Source organism: Emys orbicularis, chromosome 1, assembly GCF_028017835.1.
Source record: "Emys orbicularis isolate rEmyOrb1 chromosome 1, rEmyOrb1.hap1, whole genome shotgun sequence".
Taxonomy (NCBI): domain Eukaryota; kingdom Metazoa; phylum Chordata; order Testudines; family Emydidae; genus Emys; species Emys orbicularis.
In genome coordinates this window covers 147,575,126-147,582,224 of record NC_088683.1, presented here as the reverse complement: position 1 = coordinate 147,582,224, position 7,099 = coordinate 147,575,126, and the positions used below count along the sequence as shown (strand labels likewise).

Genomic DNA, 7,099 nt, shown 5'->3' with positions numbered 1-7,099 from the left:
TTGAGGTCAGTTAAATATTGAATTTATTAAACAAGGTTGCTTAAGAAACTATTGATCAGCTAGTGTCTCTGCACTTCATTTCAATTCCATCCTATGCCATTTCCTGGGTTAAAATGTCTAACTGACCAAACACTCATTTTTTTCCTCAAGAAATTTTCCAATAGATTTATTAAAAACCATGTTTCTTTCCCTCATTTTAAGACACACCTACTTCCTGAACAGCTCTGTAACGATGCTGCCCTTTGGTGGGACACTTCTGAGAGTATCAATTCAGGACAAATTGTTTAGAGCAGGGCAGTTACAGCCCAAGGCTGGGGTTCCTTTACTCGTAAGGCAAACCAAACCAGCCAGACAGAGAGGACTTTGGTTTTATCCCACTGGCTAACCATAAGTCACACCAGCAATTCCCTTAGACACTCGAGTTTCCCAGTATCACCACCAGTGCCACTGGTCATAGGCGCCGACTTCTACTGGTGCCAGTGGGTGCTCCACTCTGGCCCCGGCCCCACCCTGACTCCACCCCTGCCCTGCCCCCTCCCACCCCCATTCCAACCCCTTCCCCAAAGTCCCCACCCCAACTCCGCCCCCTCCCTGCCTCTATTCCGACTCCTTCCCCAAAGCCCCTCCCCGGCCCCGCCTCCTCCCCTGAGTGCGCCTTGTTCCCACTCCTCCCCCCTCCCTCCCGGAGCTTGCTACAGCTGTTTGGTGGTGGCAAGCGCTGGGAGGTAGGCAGTGGAGCGGGGACATGGTGCGCTCAGGGGAGGAGGCAGAGGACGAGGAGGAGGTGAGGTGGCACGGGGCAGGGTGGGGAGCTTGGCTGCCAGTGGGCGCAGAGCACCCACTAATTTTTCCCCATGGTGCTCCAGCCCCAGAGCACCCACGGAGTCGGTGCCTATGCCACTCGTTATGGGGATGAATGGTTATGGAAACCAATGCCCCAGTAAAAGAAAAAAGGTTCTCCCAATCCCAAAAGACAAAGCCCCAGACCCAGGTCAATATACAAATCAGATCTTACCCACAAATCACGCTGTTGCCAATCCTTTAGAATCTAAAATCTAGAGGTTTATTCATAAAAGGAAGAAGATATAGGAGACAGATAGAATTGGTTAAATGGAATCAATTACATACAATAATGGCAAAGTTCTTGGTTCAGGCTTGTAGCAGTGATGGAATAAACTGCAGGTTCAAATCAAGTCTCTGGAGTACATCCACAGCTGGGATGGGTCATTCAGTCCTTTGTTCAGAGTTTCAGTTTGTAGCAAAGTTCCTCCAGAGGCAAGAAGCAGGACTGAAGACAAAATGGAGCCTTTTATAGTCTCTGACCTGTGGAAGGTCACAGCAGCAAGATGGAGTTTGGAGTCACATGGGCAAGTCACATGTCCATGCATGACTCAGTTCTGTACAGGCCGACACCATAGTTTACATGTTAGTTTGAACATTCCCAAGGATACATTGATGGGAACTGTGCACGTGTCACAAGTGGAGAGCTCTCCTCTGGTCCATGCAAAGATGAAAAGCACTATATTTGTGAGCAGCTGGTTCTTTTGCCAAAGCCTGACATATCGGCATGAGATGGATCATGGAAACCATAAAATCTGGGGTATCCCAAACACAGTGACAAATATCCCCCAATAAATACTACCACTTTCATCTTTTCCTCTTCAGAGGCTGCTTTTATGTTGTAAAATTGTAACACACTTTGCTATGACCACATATTGTTCATGAGTCTGTGTCAAAAGACGCTGGGAATGGCCACTCAGAGAAAAAGCAGACAGTTAAATCTGATAAACCACATGTCTTTTGGATACTCACAGGCAATCAGATCCCTTCTACTATGTGAATCTGGTTTCTTTTTCCTTTTCCAGTTCAGTTAGAGTGAAGTAATTACTGTTTTAAAATAAACTATCTTGGTTAAAATAGTTTTCCTTCAATAAATTAGTAAAAAAAAATCTGATTTAGTTGCCACCTTTTATATATATATAACTTAGTTGCATTTCATTCAGTAACAGAAGAATTGCATCATGAAGCAATACAAATAAAAGGACAACATTGATCAAACTACAAGTACCTTTTGGGGAAAATAGTTTGAAGGTGTTCTTTAAAAGCGTGGTGGGATGGACTGAGATGGATGTGAGGGACAATCATTATCCCTGCCCATGGGGTCAAGACAGCAAAGGAAAATTCACCTGCCCCACCCACTCCCCACCTTTCCCCCACCCCACTTCTCAAATCACTAAGCAAACCTACAGGTACATCATCAACAAGATGAGAGCACTGGAAAAGCCCTGCTGTGAGCTGCTGTAGTCACCAGGGAAGAGTTCTCATTGACATCATTGGATAATTAAAGATGCTGTTACACAAAGTACACAGTTCATGAGAGGATCCCACTTCTGTACCATATTCCATGGACTGGGCATGGTCAAAAGGGACATTCCTTAACTTCACCACCTCAAGCCCAGTAAGCTCTACCTGGTGTGAAGTGTGGTGACCAGATTAGCAGCGTCAGTTACAGTGTGAAGCTCTGCACTGTGGAAATAGCTATAAATGACTGTGTTGGAAACCTTGGTTGGTTGTTTTTGTCTGAGTTTGGTTAGAGTATATGAAGAATCAGAGTCTGAGGAATGCAGAAAACACTGCAGAAGGGCCCTCCAAACTGATTTTTTTGCACCTTCCACTTTCTAATGTTTACCGTTGCACACAAACACGTACACATTAAAATGTTGAATTGGTTTTGTAAACAAATATGAGTTAATGTGGAGGTAAAAGTTTAAAATTTTACTTCTCTTCACCTTCTTATTTGTAACTTGTTCTGAGTGTGCTGGTCAGGACTTCTGATGGACACTTCCTATGTGGCATAACCCGATGCCTTCGAAAGGCATTCTTGTTTCCACTGTTGGTGCTGGTGGCACTACAAAAAGAGGTCAGATGGTGTGACACTCTGTACCTGGGGGGGACCCTACACCCCTATGTTCATCTTTATAAAATGATTATGTGGTATCCAATGCAAAATTTGTCATGTTGGGTGTCTTCGGAAGGCTCATGATGCACTGAGCATTGTTGTTACAGTAATGTTATAGGTTATTGTGATGGTTTTGGTCACAGAGACCACCTTGGCACTGTTACCTGACATGCTGAAACTACCTCTGAGCCCATCTTCCCTGCCAGCTTGGGACGTTAGAACCCTGTTTTGTTGAGCCAGACACACTAGCCTGCTACAACACAGACCCAGGGTCTGACCCATGGCCCCAAAGCTGCAGACTTAACTGAAAATGGCTTAGCAAGTACTCCTGTCTCTAGCACCCAGACACCCAGCTCCTAATGGGATACAAACCCCAAATAAATCGGTTTTACTCTGTATCAAGCTTATACAGGGTAAACTCATAAATTGTCCGCCCTCTATAACACTGATATAGATATGCACAGCTGTTTGCTCCCCCAGGCATTAATTACTTCCTCTAGGTTAATTAATAATCAAAAAGTGATTTTATTAAGTATAAAAAGTAGGATTTAAGTGGTTCCAAGTAATAACAGACAGAACAAAGTAAGTTACCAAGCAAAATAAAAGAAAACATGCAAGTCTAAGCCTAACACAGTAGGAAATTGAATACAGATAAATTTCACCCTCAGAGACGTCCCAATAAGCTTCTTTCACAGACTGGACTCCTTCCTAGTCTGGGCCCAATCCTTTTCAGACCAACGTTGTGGCTTATGGCCTGGGTCCAGCAATCACTCACACCCTGTAGTTACAGTCCTTTGTTCTAGTTTATTTCAGGTATCTCTTTGGGGTGGAGAGGCCATCTCTTGAACCAGCTGAAGACAAAATGGAGAGGCTTCCAGGGCCTTTTATATTTTTTCTCTCAAGGGCGGAAACCCCTTTGTTCTTCCGTGCAAAGTCATAGCAACAAGATGGAGTTTGTAGCCACCTGGGCAAGTCACATGTCCATGAATGATTCAGCTTTTTGCAGGCCAACACCATTGTTTACATGTTAGTTTGAACATTCCCAGGAAAGCTCAGATGTGGATTGGCATCTCCCAAAGTCCATTGTCAGTTAAGTGTTTCTTGATTAGGCACTTACTGAGAATAGTCCTTTCTCAAGAAGCTGACCAAATGCTTTACTGGGGCTACTTAGAATCAAATACATTGAGACACAAGTACATAGCCAATATTCATAACTTCAAATACAAAAATGATACACACATACAGACGGCAGAATTATAACCAGCAAATTTCAACCTGTCTATAAACACCTTACTTGACCTCCTTTGTGTAAGTGGTCTGTTGTCCCCTTACTAAGACTCAGTTGGGGTGTTTTGGTTGGCTAGCTCCCAGTACCAAAAGAAAGGGGAAGATTCGATGGGAAATCAGGACCCTGAGACTGACAGTCCCCAGGAACAATGGGGAGAGGCCAATGCTCCAGGTCAGCCTTATTGACAGGGTGGGCAGGCTAATGAGGGAGTCAGGAGGCCAGGGTGGTTCCCGTCCTCCGTGTGAGCTGGAATTGCCTGGGTCAGACAGAGTGGGGACAAGCTAAGGAGAGATCAGGGGCCCAAGCTGAGCTAGGGAGCAGAGCTGCAGCCCCAAAGCCAGGGACACAGCCCAGGGAGAGCAGACCCTGTGCTGGGAACAGAGCTGCAGCCACAGAGCCAGAGAGACAGCCCAGGGAGAGCAGATCCTCTGTTGGGAGCAGAGCTGCAACCACAGAGCCAGAGGGGCCAGAGAAGCAGCCCAGAGGGCTGGAGGCAGAGCAGCAGCATCATTGCTGAGGCAGAGTGGAGCTGGGGCTGGAGCCAGGTGTGGTGAGCAACTGGGGCCAGCCAAGGGGGGACCCTGCAGCACAGCCAGGGCCTGAGAAGGAGGTTTGGGACCTACAAGGAACAGACTGTGAACTGCCCTGACAGTCCAGAGACATTGTTTGTAATGTTCCCTGCCACAGAGCGGGGTGACATGTTTTCCTTTAACCTTTCCCATTTCTCCTTATTCGTTTTTTAATTAATTGTTGATTAAATAACTTGCATTTGCTTTAAATTGTACGTAATGATCAGTGGGTCAGGGAAGTGCCCAGTGTAGAGAGAGTACCAAGGAGTGGGGACACCCTAGCCCCTGTCCTAGGTGACCGCAGCAGGGTTGGGGGTCGAGCCCCCCAGGAATCCTGGGCCCAGTCTTGTTGGGGTTACAAGGACTCTGCCAGACAGGAGAGTGGAAGAGGAGTCCTCAAGGACAGGGAGGCCTCTGGGTAAAGGAAGTGGGAGTGAGGATTCAGATCCTTTCGCTAGCCCACCTCACCAGGGTAGTGCAGAAGCCAGGAAAGTTCCCCACAATAGCGGGACCATTCCCCCACTTTCATTTGTACAAAACTCGGTGCAACTATAGGACCTTGGTTGCAACAATGATCTATATGGTCACAGTTCATGTCAATAATATCACAGTTATAATTTCATGTATGTACTTATGAGGCTGAAAATGTATCCTCATGGCTCAAAATAAGCCCAGACAAAAACTCTCCAAGAACAGAGAGGCAGTTTACATGTCATCAGGGCAGGTATGGTACAAACCCAGCCCAGCCTCACAGGAACAAAGGTCACTGGTCTAGGCACCAACAAAATAATCTGTTAGACTCTTGAGGGAGTCACTCCCCTTCCTTTGGTCAGTTTGGAACTGCGATGAGGTAATGCTCACCTGACTCTGAAGGGGTGTGGGCAAAGCCAAGAGGGAAGAAAGAACATGATAAAAGGGAGAGACATTTGCCATGCTCTTGATCTCTCTTCCAGCTACATCTACAGACACCACACCAAGCGACTGAAGCGCTGATCAAAGGGGAGAGCCTGGCTGTGGTGCGAAGCATCTAAGTTTGTAAGGGCATTGAAAGTGTAAAGATCAGCTTAGAATGCATTTTGCTTTTATTTCATTTGCCCAAATCTGACTTGTTATGCTTTGATTTATAATCACTTAAAATCTATCTTTATAGTTAATAAATTTGTTTATTCTACCTGAAGCTGTCCGTTTGGTTTGAAACGTGTCAGAGACTCCCCTTGGGATGAATTTCTTTGTTCAATTGATGAACTCATATAAGCTTGCAGCATCCAGCGGGCATAACTGGACACTGCAAGACAGAGGTTCCTAGGGTTGTGTCTGGGACCGGAGATATTGGCTAGTGTCAATCGGTTGCACAATCCAAGGGACAGCTAACATGCCAGAGGCTGTGCGTGAACAGCCCAGGAACAGAGCAGGATAAGACTGGTTCCCAGAGTCAAGGATTGGAGTGACCTAGCAGATCACCAGTCCAGATAACACCAGAGGGGAACGTCACAGGTGGTTTCTCTCCCCTGAGTATTTAAATACAAGGAAGAAGTGGTGGAGCAGAACCAGAATTGTTTGCCACTTGAGAGAGAGACAACATATGTTCACTTTGACATCTTTCCTTTTTCAATTTTCTCAAGAAAAATTAGCTCAAATGTAACAACGTTGCAACATGATGAGGCAAACATTCGTTCTCTGTTTAAAACTTCAGGCTTTTTCTTTTGTTAAGATTCAGGAAATGCATATTGGTCTCAGGCCCATTATCTGTGGAGTGGATCCACATCACTCCTGGATAGTGAAAGATAGTGGGAGCTCACAGTTCTAATACTGAGGAAAGCTCTCAATGCCTCAATCTGAGAGGGAAAGACCCCACCATCATTATGTGTGGGAAGGTTTGTCTTAATATAATCTTCTCTTCATGTGAACAACTTGACTGAGTACCAGTTTGCCTTAAACCTCCCCTTTGTGTGGGGAGACAATAAGACCTTCATCTACTCTCAACTCTTAGTTGGGAATTGGTCCTGCTTTGCGCAGGGGGTTGGACTAGATGACCTCCTGAGGTCCCTTCCAACCCTGATATTCTATGATTTTATGATTCAACATGTTCCTGGGATTCCACTGATCTTTCATTTGTGCTGAGCATGATTCCTAGTCTCACAGTTCTTGAACACCAGACAGGACACAGAAACAGCATTTTCATTAATGAATTGGATGATGAATTAGAGAGTATGCTTATTAGTTTGTGGATGACACCAAGGGGTTGCAAGCATTTTAGAGGACAGGCTTAGAATTCAAATTAAC

General features: G+C 45.6%; 1 protein-coding gene across 1 annotated transcript in view; it reads left to right on the top strand.

The window, feature by feature from the left end:
- Window positions 1-7,099, top strand: part of LOC135887813 (killer cell lectin-like receptor 2) — a 94,623-nt gene that overhangs the window by 79,462 nt on the left and 8,062 nt on the right. The gene's annotated exons all lie outside the window — the stretch shown is intronic.